Below are 24,772 nucleotides of genomic sequence, written 5' to 3'. Positions count from 1 at the left end.
ATTAGTGCATCCAATAGATGCACCATTCCCAGCCTAAAAATAAAAGCCTGCAGCGGCCCCCAATAGATGCACCAATTCTGGCACTTTTCCTGGCAATTTCTGATTGACCTGGTGCAATGGCAATCAGAGTAATACTTTTTGTGGCAGATGTCAGCTACAGAATTGGTGGATATCGTGGGAAAGCCATGGATTATGTCAGACTACAAAGGAGGAGCTTCGTGGAAACATTTTTTTAAAATAAATTGGTGACGGAGGGATCATGTGGGGGAGTTTTTAATAGAATTGAATATTTTTTTCTGTGTGCCGTTGTTTTTTCTTGGATTACTGAGTTAGTGATGGGGTGTCTGATAGACACCCCTCCATTACTAAACCCTGGGCTACATGCCAGTTGATATTACACAGCTTACATCAGCCCTAAAAAATATTACTCCAAAAGTGCCATTTTTAGATTATTTATTTATTTAGTTCCCAGCAGTGACCTGGGAGTCAGAGATGCATCAAGGCGTCTTCCCCATGCTGTTCCCATTCCATTTGAGTGCTGTTTTCATCCATTTCAGCTATTTTCCTGCCCCCCAGGTATTTTTGCTAGGGTCTTCTGGAAAAATGCACGAAGTTTCCAGTTGACTTCCATTATACTAATTATTCTAACCGAACCCGTCCTAGCGACCGACCTGTTTGATTCAATTACTGAGCACTCGAGCATTTTAGTGTTCACTCATCACTAATAACAGTGCAATTCTATTATTGCTTTTGCCAATTGTTTTAAATACATGGATACCAAATATTTTTTATTATTTTTTCAATATTTTCGTGTTTTTGAGAATCATAGTAACAGTTGAAAACAAGTCAAACGTTCATCAAATTGAACCTTCCTTGACCATTTACATATGATCTATCGATAGATTATAGCTTACAATGTAATTTGTTGTGAGAAAAGCTTCTGCTCTATTCTAAATGATTATACCGGGTGAGTCATAAAGGACGGACGTTTTTAAACTAATCATAAAATCGTTAAATATTTATTAAATATAAATGTATTCACAGATTTGGTTACGTATACTAATAGCATTTGACAAATTCAAGTGTGGAAAACAACATCTGCCATGTGGTGGCCATTATCAGTGATGCATTTCCAAAGGCGTTCTTGGAAGTTGGCATCAACACGTTCCAACACAACTCTGTCGATTTGGGCAACTTCCACTCGAATAGCTTCCTTCAGTTCTTGTAATGATCGAGGCTTAAGCTTGTATACACGTGATGTGAGGTGACCCCATAAGTAATAATCGCACATGGACAGGTCTGGGGACCTAGGAGGCCAATTAATATCGCCAAACCTGGAAATGATGCGACCAGGGAAGAGAGGGCAAAGAACGTTCATTGTTGCTCCGGCTGTGTGGGCCGTTGCCCCATCTTGTTGAAACCACACACTAGAGATGGGGATATGTTGCCGTCGTAACTCAGGAACAAAGAAGTTATTTATCATGGCGATATAACGTTGTGAGTTCACGGTAACAGTATTGCCATTATCGCCTTCGAAAAAGTACGGACCGATCACGCCATATTTGCCCATAGTGCACCACACCGTTACCTTAGGGCTGTGCAGCGGTCGTTCATGTAATTCTTTCGGATTTTCATAGGCCCAATAACGGCAGTTCTGCTGATTAACCATGCCATTGACATGGAAATGAGCTTCATCACTCATGAATAAAATAAGGTTGTCGTTTTGCTCAATAATTGCTTCCATCTCATGTGCGAACTTCAGTCGCGCTGCGTAATCCCCGCGCTCCAACTGTTGCACAATGGCCAATTTATAGGGGTGGAAATGCAGGTCTAAATGCAAAATACGCCTTACTGTACGATTACTGAGGGCAAGTTCTAAAGAATGTTTCCGAGCAGATCGACTCGGACTACGCAGCATGGCTTGCCTGACGCGTTCCACATTTTCAGGGGTACTTGCCGTTCGTGGAGCCCCCGGTGGTCGTTTGTTCATTAGTGTACCTCGTGTACGGAGTGCTTCAACCCAACGTAGGATAGTGTTACGAGCGGGAACAGCTTGATTTCTGTGAATATTGAAATGACGCCGAAACTCACGCTGAACGGCTGTGATACACTCATTATTCTTGACAAAACTGTCGTACGCAAAAACGCGATGTTCTATTGTCCACGGCACCATAGCTTAAACTGAAACTAAAATAAAAACAATGCTTTCACCTCACAAACATAACCCCGCCTCCCGCACATCTCTACCTCCACCTGGTGGTGAGTTATAGCCACTTCAAATACATCCGTCCTTTATATTTAACGATTTTATGATTAGTTTAAAAACGTCCGTCCTTTATGACTCACCCGGTATAATGATTGACATTACTAATAGACATGAGCGGATCTATTGAAATTCAAATTCACCAGGTTTGCAAAATTTTACAGAATTTTCGCCAAAAATTAGATTTTTGGTGAATAATTTTACCACAAATCTAAATACTGCAAAACCTCTAATTGCCCGATAAATACTTGAATAACAGTTGGAGATCTCATAGGACTATATTGAACTCCTTTTGAGCATTTTAATGCAAACACAGCTTTAGTAATAGACAAATGACCTCAACCTTTCTGACCAGCAGGGAACAGATGAAAACCTGGGGTAACCAACAGCCTAGTTAACAATACACCACTATTTAAGCCTAAATTGTAAAAACTGTCCAAAAATTATCCCCTTTTGGGGCATATGCCTACTTTGCTGATGTTTATACACAGGCAGTACAAATGTTAAAAGGCATGGCTTTTTCACAAAGGTAGAACATGGTCCATTCACATCCAAAAAAGAAGAGTAGAGAAATAACAGCAGGTAAGATTTTTTTTTTTTACTTTCTGCTTGCCTCCTCAGCATGGAAATTAATGTCGGGTGCATTTAGTAATTTGTTAGGAAATTCACTAAAAAAATTATAATATTTCTGCCCCATGACATTCTACAACATCTTATCGCAGTAGCTGTGAATGGAGTGGGTCGGCTCTGGAGATGAGGCAACTGCACACAGGGTAGATGCTGGCTGGGAAATACAGCCATACCTTGCCTTCAACAGAGTTATTTGAAGCTAGCTATTGCTTAATTACGTTGAGGGCTCGCTCACATGAGTGCTATCTGATGTTATATCAGATAGCAATGGTCCCAGTGTTATACTATGGGGCAGTGATGACTAGCGCTTTTTCATCATGCCGAATTGGCAAGTCAAAATAATGAAAGTCAAAACACAATGGCAGGAATTGTGGGGATTTTGCCATTTCACCATAACTGGAATTTTTTCAGTAAATTATATGGTAAAGTAAATGGTGTCATTTAAAAATAAAACTCATCCCAGAAACAACTAGCCTGCATATAGCTATATTTGAAATACCGTATTATTCATACTATAGGACGCAGTTTTTTACCCAAAATTTGGCAGAAAAATGGGGGTGCATCTTATAGTCAGTATATAGCTTATGGGGGCATCGTCGTTGGAGGAGGGTCACAGGAGGCAGGGTCACTGAAGTGGGGCAATTCTGCAGGACCCATACTGGGAGGGGGGTTGTCATTGCGGTGCAATGCTGTGGGCCTTGGGCTTCAAAAAGATGTTGGCGGTGAGGTAAGAGCGAAATCCTCACTCTGACCATTGATTTCCAGGCAAGGGGATTCCGGAAAACATCTCCCCACTCCCCGTCCCTGCTGGTTTCCTGTAGCAGCAACCTTGACTCCTGTGACCCCACTCCACTGCCGCCATCCACCCCAGTAAGCTTCCACAAATTCAGACTATGAGAAAGGCCCCCATTTTACAAAAAAAAATTAGTAATTAGTTATGAAGCCCCAATATATCATCCCAAATTTTGAAAAATGTTAAATATTATTGGACATTTACTATTTTTTATAATGGAATGGTAAAACAAATTTACATTTATTTATATTTTTTATGCCTTGCACTGTGTGAAAATAATGCTTTTCCTTTTTTCTAGGTTGTGTTAATTGAAGTGGTACCATGTGTCTGTTTATTTACTATTTTTAAAAACTAAAACCTTTTAATTAAAAAATTGATTATTTTTTTTAATGCCGTGGGTAGGAGACTATGTTTGTTTATGGAGAACTAAGTGTTCTCGGCTTATGCATATTACAAAGCTGAAACTGATATGGTATATTAATAACTTGTTGGTGTATTAACAATATATTTAAGAATATATTTTTGGAAGTTTCAAACCCTGTTATAACTTACCTTTATATATTGACCTTGTTGTTGAAAAATATCCAGTCTCACTGATCAGATACTCGAAAATATGGTACAATGTCGTAAGACAATGGTGCATCCCTCAAGCAAGGGACTCTCCCCTAAAATCAATGATAAATGGTAATATAATATTATCAAGGTTTCAAAAAAGATAACCAAGGTTAGGATTTTACTTATGTTAAATATTTCACAACGAATAAAAATGCATTGCTGATGCTTTTCTCTAATCTTTGGTCTAGCAATACGAACAATCAGTGTTTTTTTCTAGGGTCCTCCTCGAGAATCTAATATGATACAGTGAAATGTGCTTTCCTCTCATTATCTTTTGGCTACTTATCCTTATCACAAATCATTCTAACAATTAGAAAGTTGGCTGTAAGTTGCAATCTCACAGGGATAGAACCGTGGGAAATCATTAGGTCAGAAACAGGAAACATTGGCAGTTCCAACTGGGGACGTCAGTTGAAGACATACAAAATCTGCCAGATGGCACTGGAACAGAAGAGCAGAGGCAACACTGTGCACAGTGTCTCGCGGTTAGGGAACAGAATTAATTGCGGACAGGCTTACCTGTCCCAATGAGTCTCCGGCCATCTGGTGTCCTCAACACCTGCTTGCTCTTTACACCTCTCCAGCCCAATAATTCAAATGCCATTTATTTACAGACATTAGTCACCAAAATAAGAGTAATTCCCATAATTAATCGAATAGATTTCAACAAAGCAATTGTCATCTCTTCAGGGAAAATCATCCAGCCTTCGTGGTCCTGTGTCAGTAAATTTCTTTAACATATTTAATATCTTGATTTAACCCTTCAATAGATCAATTTTCGAAACATATTTCTACACAAACATTAATCCTGCCACAGATGGACAGTCCTGCCTGCCAAATGTTTGCTAGCTTCATTATTCAGAATGTAGAACGCTTGTGACTTGCTGCAGGACCAGTTGGTTCAGCTGCTGCCTGGTAAATAATACTTTCTAAAATGTCGAAGTTCTTTACCCTCTTTTAACCAGAAAAGCAAAAAAAAAAACACAGTTAAGCAGCCACAGTCAGTCTGTGTACAAATTGTATTTAATTACATTGTTAAATACATAGAGCCGACAGATATTTACATCTACATGTCCAAATGGTTCATTTTGAAAGATGGTAAACCCCCAATTTTTAAATATGCAGTATGTATGCTTTATAAGAAAATGATCCAGAAGGGCAACAGATGTAAATTTTATAACAAAAATAATAATGATAATATTGGTTTTTTAGGGTCGCGTTTCGTTTCGTGAAACCCGACTTTTCCAAAAGTCGGGTCGAGCAAGATCGTCCGATTATAGGGAAAAGTCGGGGTCGTCCCGAAACACGAAACCCAATGTAAGTCAATGGGGAATAAAAGTCGGCAGTGAGAGGAGGACAGGAAACACACCTACAGTGCCCATTTGAATGCCAAAAGCATCAATTCTTCTTTCTTAAGCTTGTCAACCTTAATTAACTTCATAATACAAGTTACGCACTGAAAAATGGGGGTTATTTGGCTACAAACTGTGGGGGGGGGAGGGCTGGCTCCAGGTTTTCATGTGCCCTGGGCGAAAGAGCGCCCCTTTAACACATACCACAACTCATCATGCTCCGATACGGCAGAGAAATAGCGGTATAGTACAATGAAAAATACCTCACTTTTTACATCTCATGACGAGGCCCATCTATTTCTCCATACAGAATCATTGGTCCCATATAATGTTTGAAACAGTATATGATGAGCTCCACATAATGCTACAGTATATGTTGGTCCCCATGGATGAAGCTCCACTGTCTTATGGGCCCAAATAATGCTCCAAACATAATGGGCCCCATTTCTAATGCTCTAGTGTATAATGGGCCCTGTAAATGCTGCTCCAGTGTCTGATGTCCACCTTTGGAATGTTCCAGTGTATGGTGGGCCCCATCTATCATTCTCCAGTGTATAGTGCTCCCCAAAAATTGCTGTCCCAACATTGAAAACAATCAAATAAGTCTCCTCGCTAGGGAATCCCTGTACTTGTCTGGACAGGTGCTGTAGCTTGCTTAACAGCTCGCCAGCCGTTCTCACGCCCAGTATGGATTACACGTGATTGCACAAAGGTGAGAAAGGGTACCGTATCCCCAGATAACATGTATGGATAGCGTACACATTCAAAATATATGTCTCAGGAGGCAGGCTCAGACGGTGTTAGGCCCAGTATGGATTGCACGTGATTGCACAAAGGTTAGAAAGGGTACCGTATCCCCGGATAACATGTATGGATAGCGTACACATTCAAAATATATGTCTATACAGCATGAGGCAGGCTCAGACGGTGTTAGGCCCAGTATGGATTGCACGTGATTGCACAAAGGTTAGAAAGGGTACCATATCCCCGGATAACATGTATGGATAGCGTACACATTCAAAATATATGTCTATACAGCATGAGGCAGGCTCAGACGGTGTTAGGCCCAGTATGGATTGCACGTTATTGCACAAAGGTTAGAAAGGGTACCGTATCCCTGGATAACATGTATGGATAGCGTACACATTCAAAATATATGTCTATACAGCATGAGGCAGGCTCAGACGGTGTTAGGCCCAGTATGGATTGCACGTGGTTGCACAAAGGTTAGAAAGGGTACCGTATCCCTGGATAACATGTATGGATAGCGTACACATTCAAAATATATGTCTATACAGCATGAGGCAGGCTCAGACGGTGTTAGGCCCAGTATGGATTGTACGTGATTGCACAAAGGTTAGAAAGGGTACCGTATCCCTGGATAACATGTATGGATAGCGTACACATTCAAAATATATGTCTATACAGCATGAGGCAGGCTCAGACGGTGTTAGGCCCAGTATGGATTGCACGTGATTGCACAAAGGTTAGAAAGGGTACCGTATCCCTGGATAACATGTATGGATAGCGTACACATTCAAAATATATGTCTCAGGAGGCAGGCTCAGACGGTGTCAGGCACAGTATGGATTTGACGGCCCAGATTACACAGCGGAGGAGCAGGGAGAGGTAAAGATTGCAAATGCTGGGGCCCTGCCCAAGCAAGGGGGGCCCACTCGTGGGCGTCGGTACTGGCACTGGGCCCCTCATAGTACAGCGGTGTGTCTGACGGCGGGTGTGCACCACCACCGTCAGAGACACTTGATTGCACTATGAGGGACCCTGTGCCAGTGCCCGCGCCCAAGAGTCGGCCTACCCACCTGTCCAGGGCAACGGCACTCGCACGGTGTCGTGCGGTAGGTGGTGACCCCGGCCATGGGGGGGAGGCAGCACAGTTAGGGAGTTTTAGAAAGTGGCATATGTTGATGTTGGACATTCAGCTGATGCAAAAGGCGAAATAGGTGAAGTACCAGGAAGAGGTGGACCAAAGCAGGCCATTTTTCTGTCACCCTATGTGTCATCAGTGGAAGGTGGGACAAAATCCTTGGAAACCATTGCGTGGTTCATTTTAATGAAGGTTAGATCATCCACATTTTGGGTTGACAGACGGGTCCTTTTTTCTGTCAGGATTGATCCAGCTGCACTGAAGACTCTTTCCTATAGCACACTTGCAGCTGGGCAAGCGAGCTCCTGTAAGGCATATTGTGCCAATTCAGGCCAGGTGTCCAGTTTAGCGGCCCAATAGTCAAAGGGGAATGACCTGTGTGGGAGAACATCGATATGGGAGGAAAAGTAGTTTGTTACCATAGTTGACAACTGCTGTATCCTGTCATTTTCCATCGATGCAGTATTACCAGTTGTGTGAGCGGTATTTGAAAAATCAGTCCACAACATTGTCATGAAACCCCTGTCTCCAACGCCGCTTCTGCTGTGTGCACCACGAACACCTCTGCTAAGCTGCCCCCGGCCCGTACGGCTCGTGTGAGAACCATCACCGCTGCTGTGTGCTGGGAATGCCTCAAGCAACCGATTTACCAGAGTTGCTTGTTTATTAGCCAATATTAGGTCAAGGTTCTCCTGTGGCATGATGTTTTGTAATTTGCCTTTATAGCGTGGATCCAGGATGCTGGCCAACCAGTAGTCGTCATCGTTCATCATTTTGGCAATGCGGGGGTCCCTTTTTAGGATCTGCAAGGCATAATCTGACATGTGGGCCAATGTTCCCGGTGTCAATGATGCACTGCGAGTGCTGGGTGGAGGAGCACTTTCTGGCAAATCCACATCCCTCCAGTCACGCACAAACCCTGTACCAGACCTTGCCACGCCAACATTTTCACTTGCCCCACGAGATGCATCCTCCTCCCCTAAGTAATCATCCCCATCATCCAACTCCTCCTCCTCTTCTTCCTCCACCTCGTCCAGGAGAGGTCCCTGAGCAGACAATGGCTGAATGTCATCAAGGATTCCCTCCTCCTCTTCCTCCTCATCAACATTGGCTGCAGACGCCTGCTCCTTAAGGTGCGTCAAAGTTTGCATGAGCAGACGCATAAGTGGGATGCTCATGCTTAGGATGGCGTCGTCTGCGCTTACCAGCCGTGTGCATTCCTCAAAACACTGAAGGACTTTACAAAGGTCTTTCAGCTTCGACCACTGCACACCTGTCAACTCCATGTCTGCTCTCAAAGTGCCTGGCCGTGTATCCTCCCACAAATGCATTATGGCCTGCCTCTGCTCGCACAGCCGCTCCACCATGTGCAGGGTGGAGTTCCACCTTGTTGCAATGTCGATAATGAGGCGGTGGTTGGGAAGGTGGAGCAATCGCTGCAGCTTCTGCATACGAACGGAGTGTACAGGCGACCGGCGGATGTGCACGCACAGTCTTCGCACCTTCTGGAGCAGGGCTGTTAACTCCGGATAATTTTTGAGGAAGCACTGCACCACCAGGTTCAAGGTGTGAGCCAAGCAAGGTATGTGGCTGAGTTTTGAAAGGGCTATGGCTGCCATAAAATTACGGCCGTTATCACTAACTACCTTGCCTGCCTCAAGATGTACACTGCCCAGCCATGACTCAGTTTGTCGCTTCAAGTACTCGGCCAGCACCTCGGCGGTGTGTCTGTCGCCCAAACACATCATCTGCAACACAGCCTGCTGACGCTTTCCACTAGCTGCTCGATAGGGGGACACATCGTGTGCAACAGTGGCAGCTGCAGATGGAGTGCTCGTACGACTGCGCTCTGTGGACGAGCTTTCGCTTCTGGAGGAGGTGGAGGAGGAGGAGGGTCGAACGCCTACAGCCAACTGTTTCCTATACCGTGGGCTAGGCAGCACTGTCCCACCACCGCTGTCCCCTGTGGACCCTGCATCCACCACATTAACCCAGTGCGCAGTGATGGACACGTAACGGCCCTGGCCATGCCGACTGGACCATGCATCAGTTGTGAGGTGCACCTTTCTGCTCACTGACTGCTTGAGTGCATGGACAATGCGGTCTTTCACATGATGGTGGAGGGCTGGGATGGCTTTGCGAGAGAAGAAGTGGCGACTGGGTAGGTCATAGCGTGGTACTGCATAGGCCATGAGTTCGCGGAAAGCTGTGCTTTCCACCAACCGAAAGGGCATCATCTCAAACGAGATTAGTTTGGCAATGTGGGCGTTCAAACCCAGTGTACGCGGATGAGAGACTGAGTACTTTCTTGACCTACTCATAGTGTCTGGGAGGGTGAGCTGGACTTGAGAGCTGCATATGGTGGAAGTAGCGGTGGACAGGGTGGACTGAGAGAGGGTTGATGATGGTGATGGAGTTGGTGTTCTTTCTGATGGCCTAGAATCAGTCTTTCGTTGATATAACAGTGGGATTCCCTGACTGCTGTGGCCTTGCAACGACACCTCAACATTTGCTGCTGTGCTAACCGGTGGGCTTACAGTGGGGGAAACAATGTAGCGTTGCTGACTACCTTCGTTGTGATCAGTTGCACATGTGGCACTTGAGGTTTGGTGTTGTGTCCACGCTTGCAAGTGCATGCTGGTTAAATGTCTAAGCATGCAACTGGTATTCAAATTTTTCAGATTTTTCCCTCGGCTAAAGGTCTTTGCGCACTTAATACAGATAACCTTGGCCTGATCATGAGGATTTTGTTCAAAAAAGTGCCACACTGCACTCTTCCTACTTTGGCAGACATTTTGCGGCCTAGCACGCTGTGATCTTTTGACCCTCTGGACAAGCTGTCCAGCAACTCTTTTGATGTTTGGAACCTGTCTTTGGAGTGCTCCGGGCCTGCCAGATAACAGCTGTTGCGATGTCGATGTCTGCTGTGGATGCTCCTCATCTGAGCTATTGGAAGCAGCACCCTCTTCCCCCAATGGATGCCAATCTGGGTCAACAACTGGGTCATCCATCACCTCCTCTTCTATGTCATGTGCACCTTCCTCTGTGTCACCGTGTATGGTGGTATAGTGTGCGGGAAGGGGCACCTGAGTCTCATCAGGGTCAGAATCTGGCTCTGTACACTGCGAGCACAATGTAGTGCTCTGAGTGAATGTACCAGCAGAATCATCCATCAGCGGCTGTGCATCAGTGCACTCCATGTCAGATCCATCTTGGCCTGGGTAATTCACCATTTGACTTGATAATCCAGGCATGGTATGTGAAAACAGCTCCATGGAGTAATCAGTAGTATGGCCTGCGTCATCCTTCAATCTTGGTTGGGGTGAAGGACACAAGGAAAGGTGTGGTTCATGAACATGAGCCTCCAATGACGACTCAGTGCTTTTACTTTTTACAACTGAAGAAGAGGAGGCGATAGAGCTGGAGGCTGAGTCAGCAATGTAAGACAAAACTTTTTCCTGATGCTCTGGCTTTAAAAGCGGTTTGCCAACTCCTAGAAAACTAAGCGTTCAAGGCCTTATGTAGCCAGACGATGACACAGGCTCAACACCTCCTGCATTCGGTCCTATTTTGCTCTTGCCACTACCATCAGATCCACCACCAACACCATCATTACCAGCTGCCAACCCCCGCCCAATTCCACGGCCTCTTCCACCAGCCTTCCTCATTTTTGGTAGAAATGTAGACAAAATCCAACAAACTATATAGTATGTAAAACAAGGTGTCTATAGGACAGGGGAGATTTTGAATTTCTGCACACACTTTTGGACACTGGACACTTTTGGATTGTGTGAGGCCCACTGATATCTGAGCGCTATGTGACAGGCTCGATGGCACAGCTGTGACCTAAGTGACTAGAGAATAAGTGAGATTTTGAATCTCTGCACACACTTTTGGACACTGGACACTTTTGGATTGTGTGAGGCCCACTGATATCTGAGCGCTATGTGACAGGCTCGATGGCACAGCTGTGACCTAAGTGACTAGAGAATAAGTGAGATTTTGAATCTCTGCACACACTTTTGGACACTGGACACTTTTGGATTGTGTGAGGCCCAATGAATATCTGAGCGCTATGTGACAAGCTCGATGGCACAGCTGTGACCTAAGTGACTAGAGGATAAGTGAGAGTTTGAATCTCTGCACACACTTTTGGACACTGGACACTTTTGGATTGTGTGAGGCCCAATGAATATCTGAGCGCTATGTGACAAGCTCGATGGCACAGCTGTGACCTAAGTGACTAGAGGATAAGTGAGAGTTTGAATCTCTGCACACACTTTTGGACACTGGACACTTTTGGATTGTGTGAGGCCCAATGAATATCTGAGCGCTATGTGACAAGCTCGATGGCACAGCTGTGACCTAAGTGACTAGAGAATAAGTGAGATTTTGAATCTCTGCACACACTTTTGGACACTGGACACTTTTGGATTGTGTGAGGCCCAATGAATATCTGAGCGCTATGTGACAAGCTCGATGGCACAGCTGTGACCTAAGTGACTAGAGGATAAGTGAGAGTTTGAATCTCTGCACACACTTTTGGACACTGGACACTTTTGGATTGTGTGAGGCCCAATGAATATCTGAGCGCTATGTGACAAGCTCGATGGCACAGCTGTGACCTAAGTGACTAGAGAATAAGTGAGATTTTGAATCTCTGCACACACTTTTGGACACTGGACACTTTTGGATTGTGTGAGGCCCAATGAATATCTGAGCGCTATGTGACAGGCTCGATGGCACAGCTGTGACCTAAGTGACTAGAGAATAAGTGAGATTTTGAATCTCTGCACACACTTTTGGACACTGGACACTTTTGGATTGTGTGAGGCCCAATGAATATCTGAGCGCTATGTGACAAGCTCGATGGCACAGCTGTGACCTAAGTGACTAGAGGATAAGTGAGAGTTTGAATCTCTGCACACACTTTTGGACACTGGACACTTTTGGATTGTGTGAGGCCCAATGAATATCTGAGCGCTATGTGACAAGCTCGATGGCACAGCTGTGACCTAAGTGACTAGAGGATAAGGGAGATTGGATTGCTTTTAAAAAAGCAGTTTGCGGAGCAGTGGGTAAACAGCAATGCCAGCCTGTCAGGAAGCCTTAAAAGGCAGCCCAACAACCAACACCACTGATACACCACTATATAGCCTCCCCTTGCACTGCACACAGTGACTGGTGTGTTGTGCAGGCCAAATTGCTATCAGCAGCAGAAGCAGTTTTTTTTTCTTCTCAGCAGGACAAAAAAAAAAATTGGGATTGCTTTTAAAAAAGCAGTTTGAGGCCCAATGAATATCTGAGCGCTATGTGACAGGCTCGATGGCACAGCTGTGACCAAAGTGACTAGAGGATAAGGGAGATTGGATTGCTTTTAAAAAAGCAGTTTGCGGAGCAGTGGGTAAACAGCAATGCCAGCCTGTCAGGAAGCCTTAGAAGGCAGCCCAACAACCAACACCACTGATACACCACTATATAGCCTCCCCTTGCACTGCACACACAGTGACTGGTGTGTTGTGCAGGCCAAATCGCTAGCAGCAGAAGCAGTTTTTTGGTCTTCTTCCCTGCCTAACGCTCTCCCTACAGAATCAGCAGCAACCTCTCCCTATACTGAGATCGGCAGAAGTAAGATGGCGGTCGGCGTGCACGCCCTTTTATACCCCCTGTGACGCCCACCAAAGCAAGCCAATCACTTGCATGCCCTTCTGAAAGATGGTGGTGACCCGTGCCTATGTCATCATGTTGCCCACAGTGTCCGTGGATCCTGATTGGCTGAAAAAGAGCGCAAAACAAACTTTTGAAACGCGACTTTGGCGCGTAAGTCGCCGACCTCGTGGCCGACCTCATCCTAGGGTCGGGTTTCGTTTCATGAAACCCGACTTTGCCAAAAGTCGGCGACTTTTGAATTTTTTCGACCCGTTTCGCTCAACTCTACTAATAACAAGAATTAGCCCATTTGTGGACTGTCGGATTCGGTGGACTATGTAGAATAAAACAAATTGGTGAACCAACCAAGGAAAGTGTCGCTGAGTGTTTATTCAAATAAAGTATTTTTTTTTTTTATTATTATTATTATTGGGTTAGTAATAGGATATCTGATAGACACCTCCCCATGAATAACACCAGGGCTTGATGTCAGCTGTGATTTTTAACTATAATTACCCCAATTTCCAATGCACCAGGGCAAGAAGAGCGACGCAAAGTGCCAGAATTGGCACATTTAATGTGATGAACCACTTCTTGATTGGCTGCCGGCTTGTATTTTTAGGCCGGGAAGGGCTCAATAACCATGGACCTTCCCAGCCTGATAATATGAGCTCATAGCTGTCTGCTTTACTCGTGCTGGTTATCAAAAATTGGGGGAACCCCACTTAATTTTTTTAAAAATGTATTTATTAGCTTACTACATGTACAGTAAACTACACATGAAAGCCACTAGCTATATATCTCATGGATAGTTATCTAGCTATCTGTCTACCCCATATCTATCTATCTATCTATCTATCTATCTATCATCTATTTGGCTCCTATTTAACTGTCTATCTCTATCTTTGCACATATCCAACATTTTGACATAGGTCTATTCTTTTCTGTTCTGTATTCCTTTACATGTCACAGAAAAAAATGGACATGTCTACATGTGGGTAACACGGACACACTATCCGTGTGAAAACACTGACATGTGCGCAGCCTCATAGATTATAATGTGTGTGAGTGTTTAAGTATCTTCAATATATGTGAAAACAGACTGCACACATACCAGAAAATTACACGTCTAAAGGAGGCCTAATGGCGGTTCTCATGTTGCTTGTTGAGCGTGCACATAAACATGCTGAATTACCTACTGAACACTGCAATTCTGGATTATGTCCTGACAATGGCCAGTGCGAGCACCAGGATGCTCTTTGTGGCAGAGTCAGAATGCCCTATCCTCCTGTCTATTTCCTGTCTCTGATGCAGAAATTGCATTGTCTCCTACATGATGTATGCAGTAGTCGCAAGTGTCTTCTATATGATGAATGTTGCAGTTATACTGTCCCCTGTGTGATGCAGCCAACAGTCTCACTGTCTCCTACGTGATTCATGCAGAAGTTGCATTGTATCCTATATAATGAATATAAAGCAGTCTCGATGTAGCATTTATGATGTATATACAGCAGTCTGGATGTCTTCTAGATGATGTATTCTGCAGCTCTTCCACTGCTTGAGTTCTATAAATGTTACATGAGCAGTGATGAATTTCCCTTTTTGAAAAGACATTCAGTATAATATATATCTGCATTCAAAAGAATTTACTTCTGCAAGCACTTCTTTTCAAAACTTATTATGCCAAACGGGTTGAATGTGCTCCAGGTCAAATGCAATCCAGCAAAACTAGTTGCGAGTAGCAACATCATTAATATCACCTAACATCACACACCTCTGGGCATGATAATTAAATGTTTGACCAAATGTAGAAAGGCACATTTTTAAGCTGATCATTTTGTATGGCCTGTGAATGATGGTATATACTGTATATACAAATGGCCCTTAGCAGAAAAAAGGTTCTTTACTCCTGAATTAGAGGATGCAGGTGTCACCATGCCATAGTTTTAGAGGACTGCTTCCATTCTCAAACATGAAGCTGTGTTAATTTCTCCTGATAACTAATCATGCAAATATCCCAATAATAACTTAAGAAGACGCAAAGAAAACAGTATTGCAATGTGCAAACAATACTAAATATTTTATAAATACTAAAGAGAATTATAAAATGTATTCCCAATATGTTAATATTGCATATTCTGATACAACAAAAACTCTGGTCATTTCGAATGTCCCAATTGAAAATTATTTTTTAACAGTAAATAAGAAATTATTTTTTTCTTATTGTAAAATTTTATTGTAATTTTACTGTATTATACAGTCATCTAGGTTAAAACATTGCGAATTATGGCACATGTCCCATTTACTCCATAATTTATGACTTTGTAAAGTTACCTTCATGGGTCTTTTATGAAAAGTGAAAAAAGCTTAATAGAACAATTAGCGCCACATGAGGTCACAGATTTACACCGGAAAGGGGCGTTAGTCCATGGCTGGTGTAGATTTGGTTTTCTGGTGCACACACACCAAGTGTTGCACCTAATATTTTAAGTGGCATGCTCCCCTTAACAAATGAGTTGCATTAGGTGCTTTTCTATGAAGATGAGGTAAAGTACCCTGTGTGTGTAAGACAACAATGCCGTCAAAAAGTAAAAGCTAAGAAATAATAAGTATAGTAAAACATGTGTTTTATGCTTAAGAGATAAGAAATATAAATTTAACTTTTTTACATTTTACCGTACAAAGAAAAGGTTTCAGAAGTAGAAATATGAGAAATATTGTTGATTTTGTCTCTGCCTTGCTTTGCTGGTATATTCTGATGGATAAAGAAACTTATTGATTTTGATCAAGTTTGATAGAACCTGTGAGCATATTCCAAAAAAAAGGGCAGATTTGTCTTTTTCAGCATTAAATTCCTAATATTATCTTCATATCTGCAATATGACATGATCATGGCTGCAAAGTGCAAGCCTATTGTAAGTCAATTGAATAGGTGTGAATTGCAGTTTGTCTCCCAAAGTACACTATCTATGTATGTACAGTGGGGAAAAAAAGTATTTAGTCAATCAGCAATAGTGCAAGTTCCACCACTTAAAAAGATGAGAGGCGTCTGTAATTTACATCATAGGTAGACCTCAACTATGGGAGACAAACTGAGAAAAAAAAATCCAGAAAATCACATTGTCTGTTTTTTTTTCATTTTATTTGCATATTATGGTGGAAAATAAGTATTTGGTCAGAAACAAAATTTCATCTCAATACTTTGTGATATATCCTTTGTTGGCAATGACAGAGGTCAAACGTTTTCTGTAAGTCTTCACAAGGTTGCCACACACTGTTGTTGGTATGTTGGCCCATTCCTCCATGCAGATCTCCTCTAGAGCAGTGATGTTTTTGGCTTTTCGCTTGGCAACACGGACTTTCAACTCCCTCCCAAAGGTTTTCTATAGGGTTGAGATCTGGAGACTGGCTAGGCCACTCCAGGACCTTGAAATGCTTCTTACGAAGCCACTCCTTCGTTGCCCTGGCAGTGTGCTTTGGATCATTGTCATGTTGAAAGACCCAGCCACGTTTCATCTTCAATGCCCTTGATGATGGAAGGAGGTTTGCACTCAAAATCTCACGATACATGGCCCCATTCATTCTTTCATGTGCCCGGATCAGTCGTCCTGGCCCCTTTGCAGAGAAACAGCCCCAAAGCATGATGTTTCCACCACCATGCTTTACAGTAGGTATGGTGTTTGATGGATGCAACTCAGTATTCTTTTTCCTCCAAACACGACAAGTTGTGTTTCTACCAAACAGTTCCAGTTTGGTTTCATCAGACCATAGGACATTCTCCCAAAACTCCTCTGGATCATCCAAATGCTCTCTAGCAGACTTCAGACGGGCCCGGACATGTACAGGCTTAAGCAGTGGGACACGTCTGGCACTGCAGGATCTGAGTCCATGGTGGCGTAGTGTGTTACTTATGGTAGGCCTTGTTACATTGGTCCCAGCTCTCTGCGGTTCATTCACTAGGTCCCCCCGCGTGGTTCTGGGATTTTTGCTCACCGTTCTTGTGATCATTCTGACCCCACGGGGTGGGATTTTGCGTGGAGCACCAGATCGAGGGAGATTATCAGTGGTCTTGTATGTCTTCCATTTTCTAATTATTGCTCCCACAGTTGATTTCTTCACTCCAAGCTGGTTGGCTATTGCAGATTCAGTCTTCCCAGCCTGGTGCAGGGCTACAATTTTGTTTCTGGTGTCCTTTGACAGCTCTTTGGTCTTCACCATAGTGGAGTTTGGAGTCAGACTGTTTGAGGGTGTGCACAGGTGTCTTTTTATACTGATAGCAAGTTTAAACAGGTGCCATTACTACAGGTAATGAGTGGAGGAAAGAGGAGACTCTTAAAGAAGAAGTTACAGGTCTGTGAGAGCCAGAAATCTTGATTGCTTGTTTCTGACCAAATACTTATTTTCCACCATAATATGCAAATAAAATGAAAACAAAACAGACAATGTGATTTTCTGGATTTTTTTTTCTCAGTTTGTCTCCCATAGTTGAGGTCTACCTATGATGTAAATTACAGACGCCTCCCATCTTTTTAAGTGGTGGAACTTGCACTATTGCTGACTGACTAAATACTTTTTTTCCCCACTGTATGTTATGTGTGAAAAGTTGGTTATTGATCAAACTAGCAGAGTACTATCATTGACAAAACAGTTAGTTTTATTTTCGGGGGCTTACAATGATAATCATGAAGGAAATATCCTGTAGCCATGCAATCCACATTATGGTGCTTTATTTATGGCAATAAAGCTCTTTAAGGAGCAAATAATGAATGAATCAATGTATTAATCCCTTCCTGACATTCATTAAAAAGATTTCCAAGGCAGTGGGTATAAACTTTTTTATTAACTAAAGAATATAACATCTTGGTTCCGACTCAGTCCTCGGTGGCTTTTAAAGAATGTTTTTCTCTGAATCACCACAGAGTCAAACATACCTGGCTGAGATATTACAGCCAGTGCCTGATACATGCTGCCCATGGATTGGAGAGCATGTATCAGCTTTTAGGTTCCCTTTAAGGTAAAAGGGAAGGGACTAACAGTACCAAAAGGGAATATGTAGCATAACTATTGCAAAATAATAGAGGAGTAGACCAAAAAAAACAACAAATAGCTGCTTCTGTTACACTCGGTCCCCGTCCTGGCACAGCGTCCAGGTCTGCCGCTGTTACACCTGGCCCCCGTCCTGGCGCTGCATCCAGGCCTGCCGCTGCTCTCCGTTCTGGGCACTCACCTCGAGCCTCTCACGCTGCTGCTCAGCATTCTGAATGCCTCCAACTCCTGGCGTCCAGTGAGGAGATCTGTAACTAAGGCTATTAGGGCATGCCCGCCTGCTCTCTTGCCTTCTTAAAGGGGCGGCATGCATTATTCAAAAAATGCAATCAACCAATGGCAGCGCACTGGCTGCTATTTCTGGCCTCTCCTCCATAGGGAGAGCGCCGGAGCAACGAATATCTATCATTGCTACATCCGGTTCTCATGCTAACCTGTCTGCACTGCATCTGCAGTCTCTGTGCATTGTCTAATGCTCTCTGTTTCCACAGCATATCAGTATCCGGTGTTACCTGGTTATATCAGCAACCATCTGGGCCTAAGCCATCTCGTTCTGCCTACAGCCATCCGAGTCCAAGGACTGTGTGAAGCTCACTGGAACCGACTCCTTACCAACTAACCGGATCCAGGACCCAGCGCATTACGGACTCTGCTGTAACTTTTGTTATCCCTTTTGGTCCCGCTGGGACAGCTGCCACGTGTTCGGGGTCTAACTGGAGGTAGCACTTGTGTCCTCTGGGTATTCCATTCTGGCCCTGCCTGAGGGGCTTTACTACGGGTGCCCGGGGCTCACTAGTCACGCCCCCTTCGGAGCCCCCCGGACCGTGGTCCCGAGGTTCCACTTAAAAAATAAAAAAAATGTGAACTTCACCATCTCTGCCTCCGCTTCCATTCGTTACAGCTTCTTTTATTTTGAAAATGGCCTGTAAAACATTATATTGTAATATACACAGCAATATTACATATAGTAAAAATCACAGACTCGTTTGAAACTCAGCCATAACAGGCACGGAGTTCTCCTGTAATGTGACACAATGCGGTAGCCTTGGGCGAAGTACTCGTCTTCAATGTCCTGACACGCTACATAAAAATTATGATCCTGACTGGATGCATGTGATTTTAGTATCACTGTTGTGGACACCTTCAGTTTCAGCTCTGACATAATTTGTGTAGCACCTTACCCCTTTAAACCCACGATGAGGAAACCAGACAAGTTTGTAAATATAGAGTCTTTTTTTTACTGACAATAAAACTTATGTAGAGAGAGTAGCAGGAGATAACTTTGCTTTTTTCTTCTGCACAATTTAGAGGTAAATTCTTGGTGGTCATGGACGGTGGCACAATACTTGTGGTGAACGGCATGATAAATTGTAGAACTCCATATTCGCGGTATAGGGTCACACAAGTCAATGTGTTTTGCTGTGACCCACTGCACCCAAATTGCCCTCTAGGTCCCCATAGGTCAATGTGTTTCACTGTGGACACTGCACTCTCGTGAAACAGGATGAGGGAGCTATCACTAGCCGCCACTTTACCAACGTGCCCCAGCCTGGCTAACCTTCCCTTCAATCACAGCTGGTCTCCAGGTATGCTGACACCACTGTTTCCTTTAGCATTTCCAGTACTTATGTGCCCCAGACTTTCCTGCTAGGAAAAATCATCACCTCTGCAGAATTTTTGTAGAGACTTGATCCCTTTCTTTGTCTTGGCTGCCACACACATATCTAGGAATGACAACCTTACTATGAAGGTGTCCTTTCTTGTCTCCTGCTCTCTAACAACTAACTACAAAACTAGAAACTACAAAAGCCTCTATTACTCCTCCCAAACTATGGGCCAGCCCTAATGTTAACTCTATTACCCCTGAATAACAGGATCTGCAGGCTCCATGAGGCTAACACAAACAATACAGTACATTTTCATACATTTAAAACAACAGAGGTATTCAGACCACATTGGTGTCTCCACAATCATTTCATGTCTATGAGCTGTTAAATGGTGTTGATAGAGTTCACGAGTGTAGCTCATACAAATACAGCAAATTTCAGTATGGGGTAAATAGCTACATAATATCTCTTTACAGTTGAAAAAAAAAAAACCTACTGAGGGCAGATGCAATGAGCATATATTCCCTAATTTGAAAGAAACGGGTTGATTATGCAAATAACACTCTGATTAAACTCTGATCAAAATGTGAACACAGTGTGATCTGATCCTCTCGGACGAGGAGACAGTGGAGAAAAATTTTTCTCCATCTTCTCCATTCTATCAGTCCGTGGAAAATGGGCCACACACGTCATCTGAGTGCAGTCCAGTGTTTTCCACAGACTCATTGACTTCCATGGTCAAATGTGATCTGCATATTTTGATTAAACTCAGGCAAGCTGCGATTTTTTCCTCGGTCTAGGGACTAAAATCAAACATGTGCACAGCTCCAGAGAATAACATTGGTCAGAGTGCAATCAGCTGTTTTGTCAGATTGCATGGAGACCGACAATGTAGAAGTCTGCAACTGCCCTAAGTGTTGCCTATACAATACTAACTAGCTTATCTTATTCAAGTTCCTCTTCCTGCTTGGACTGATCATACTGATTTCTACAGAGAGAAATGTGTATTGTCATAAACCTAGTAGACCCACAGCTCTTTCTGGCCATAAAATGGTCAAAGAGTGTAGTGGTCAGCATATTACTGTTGGGGATGTTGTCATGAACAATTGCCCTAATGGCCAACTTCGCCCAATTTCTGCACTGCTCTCCACATTGATTAGTACAATCTAATTTTACAATTTCTGATATTTCTGATTTGTACACTTTGGAAACAGTCATAGAAAGCTAATTATTGTAGCTCACAAACAATGGGAAGAAACCCCCCCAAAACCATTAAAACTGCATGTTTATATTTCTGTAAAATCTAGTTTTTTAACTGCTGTTGAACTTTTTATCTTAAGGGAATGGTAATATTATTACATTGGTAGTATTTATGTAAAATGCAAAATTTAAATAGTAAAAATCTGCTATTGTTTTTTTGCTAATCCGTTGATGGCAGATTTGACAAGGTGACCAGCTTTTGCCAAGACTAAATTAGATCTTAACATTAATAACACTGACCATACATGCAGGGGATTCCAACGTAGAAATGAAAGTCAAAATGAATTACATAAATTATTTGATAGGCTGATATTGGAGAAGCAAAAGAGTTTTTTTAGCCAAGTTGTCTTGGCATGCTGCAATAGAACACTTCTCAGAAACTTGGTGGACCCCTAAAATATAAGAACCACAGAAACAAAGGAAAAAAGAAGACACATTTTGTAGTAAAGCTTAGTTGAGGAGCGAAAGTGTTTTCCTATTCACAGTCTTGGATAATATTTTGCACAATGATTTTTCATAGAATAGAATCAGATTTTCCTTTGAATCTGCTGGTATTTTTTACTAGATTTCCAATGTACTTTAGCTTTTTTTTCTCAGTGTGAAAGAGCTATATAAAAAGTATTTTCTAAAATATTTGTTTTTTTTTAATTCAACAGTAGTATACCGTGTATACTCGAGTATAAGCCGACCCGAGTATAAGTCGAAGCCCCTAATTTAGGCACAAAAAATGGGAAAATTTATTGACTTGAGTATAATCCTAGGGTGGGAAATGCAGCAGATACTGGTAAATTTCAAAAATAAAAATAGATACCAATAAAAGTAAAATTAATTGAGACATCAGTAGGTTAAATGTTTTTGAATATCCATATTAAATCAGGAGCCCCATATAATGCTCCATACAGTTCATGATGGGCCACATAAGATGCTCCATAGAAAATACACCCCATATAATGCTCCGTAAAGTTCTCGATGGGCCCAATAAGATGCTTCATACAAAAAATATGCCCTATATAATGCTGCACAAAGGTTAATGATGACCCCACAAGATGCTCCACAGAATAATATGCCCCATATGCTGCTCTATAAAGGTTGATGGCCCCATAAGATGCTCCATAGAATAATATGCCCTACATGCTGCTCCATAAAGGTTGATGGCCCCATAAGATGCTCCATAGAATAATATGCCCCACATGCTGCTTCATAAAAAAGGTTGATGGCCCCATAAGATGTTACATAGAATAATATGCCCCATATGCTGCTCCATAAAGGTTGATGGCCTCATAAGATGCTCCATAGAATAATATGCCCCATATGCTGCTCCATAAAGGTTGATGGCCCCATAAGATGCCCCATATAATGCTGCATAAAGGTTGATGGCCCCATAAGAGGCTCCATAGATATATATGCCCCATAAAGGTTGATGGCCCCATAAGATGCCCCATATAGCGCTTCATAAAGTTTGATGGCTCATAAGATGCTCCATAGATATATATGCCCCATATGCTGCTGCGATAAAAAAATGACATACTCACCTCTCATCGCTGGAGGTCAGGTGCCAGTGTCCTGAGCCGGCGGGGACACTGGTGCACTATGGGGTCCAGGTGCTGGTGTCGCTGCTGGCTCAGGACCGCGGCAACTGTGATATTCACCTGTCCCCATTCCACCACCGCTCGCCGCTCTGTCTTCTGGCTTTCTGCAGTGACTGTTGAGGCAGAGAGGGTGCACTAAACTCGTCATCGCGCCCTCTGACCTGAACATCACAGGAAGAGGACATGGAAGACAGAGCGGCGAGCGGCGGTGGAATGGGGACAGGTGAATATTGCATGGCTCCCCCATTCTCCTTGTCATACCCCCTCCTGGCGCAGTCTCTGCACTGCTTGCTTCTCCGGTGGTCTCCAGCGCCGGCTCCTTCCAGTGTCAGCGTTCACGTGGTACCACTCATTAAAGTAATGAATATGCCCTCCACGTCTATGGGAGTGGAGTGGCGTGCATATTCATTACTTTAATGGGCGGTACCATGTGACCGCTGAACACAGGAAGAGCTGTGGCACCGGAGACCATCTGAAAAGCAGGGAAGTGCAGTGACCGCGTCAGGAGGGGGTAAGTATGATCTGACAGCTGCCAGCTCTTGCGCTCCCCCGCCTACCCCCTGGGGCAATGACTCGAGTATAAGCCGAGAGGGGCACTTTCAGCCTAAAGAAATGGGCTGAAAATCTCAGCTTATAGTCAAATATATACGGCATATTATATCTAGGGGACAGATGTTGACTGACCTGTAATATGTTTGCATGTGCAGCATAGAATTTATACATATTTGTAATGTTTTAATCGCTTGAAAATATAATATAGAGCTTATCCTTTTTAATATAAGACAGAGCCTAGTTCTTTGTTGGAGTTTAATTCTTATTGAACTGATACTGCTAAGTGAATTGGAAGTTAGCTTTCCAAGTGGCCATTTGCATTTAGCATTGAGTAGATCATGCATAGAGAAGCTTTGATAGTGATTGTATTTTTGTAACTCCATTTTTTTTTCAGTTTAACATTTTACTGATTAATTTATTCACTTGACTTTTTTATCAGAATGTTGTTTTATTGATACAGAATTCTAAATCCTAATTACTGTGTATACTCACATATAAACCAAGATTTTCAGCACATTTTTTTGTGCTGAAAACACCCCCGAAGGCTTATACATGAGTCATTGACCAGAAAGTCAGTAGGGGATGGGGAGCAGTGGAGCAGCTGCAGGAGCAGGCAGCTGTGGCATAGTGACAACTACAGCTGCAGCCACCAGCTTTCAGAAGACATCATACTCACCCTCCTCATGCCGTCGCTGCATCTCCTTCCCTGCATCTCCGTCCCAGTGCCGGCAGCTCTTCCTGTGCTGAGCGGTCACGTTGTATCGCTCATTAAGGTAATCAATATGCACGCGTCTCCACTTCCATAGGCGACAATGGGGGGGACAACAGAGATGCAGCGACGGTGTGAGGAGGGTGAGCCATGCTTACAGCGATGGGACAGGAGGTGAGCCATGCATACAACAATGGGATGAGGTGAGCCATGCATACAATGACGGGACTGGGGGAGCCATGCATACATCAGGGGGAACCCCACTTAGCAGGAGAGGACAGAGGGCCACACATACCAGGACAGGACGGGGGAAGCCACACATAGCAGGACAGGATGGGGTAGCCACCCACATACCAGGACAGGAAGGGGGGAGCCAAGCATGGGGGGCATAGGTTGAGGGGACAATGCATATCCGGCTTATACTCGAGTCAATAAGCTTACTCAGTTTTCCATGGCAAAATTAGGTGCCTTGGCTTATACTCGGGTCGGCTTATACTCGAGTATATAGGTATACAAACAGAGTTCAAGAACAACTAAACTTTCATTTATTTTTCAGAATTTTGTCCAGCATTGAAACTGATTAATCTTTGCAAATCACTTTAAGGTTTTACCTACATTCATGAAAAAGAAATGAATGTAACTGGACTACATGCCTCCTCTATTCCTTAGACTATCTGCCTTCAGCTGCACTGGTGTCAGAACATATTATTTTAGAGTACAGATGATGGTAGTGAAAGAACCAGAACCTGTGTTTCTCATTTGTTTCTGAGTTCCTTTGGATCCTGGAGTGATGTCTGGCTTTTGAAGATCATTTGGTCGACT

The sequence above is a fragment of the Dendrobates tinctorius genome, unplaced genomic scaffold (genome assembly GCF_039654945.1).
Source record: "Dendrobates tinctorius isolate UK_male_01 unplaced genomic scaffold, ASM3965494v1 ptg000016l, whole genome shotgun sequence".
NCBI lineage: Eukaryota > Metazoa > Chordata > Amphibia > Anura > Dendrobatidae > Dendrobates > Dendrobates tinctorius.
Note: the sequence above shows the minus strand (reverse complement) of the source record.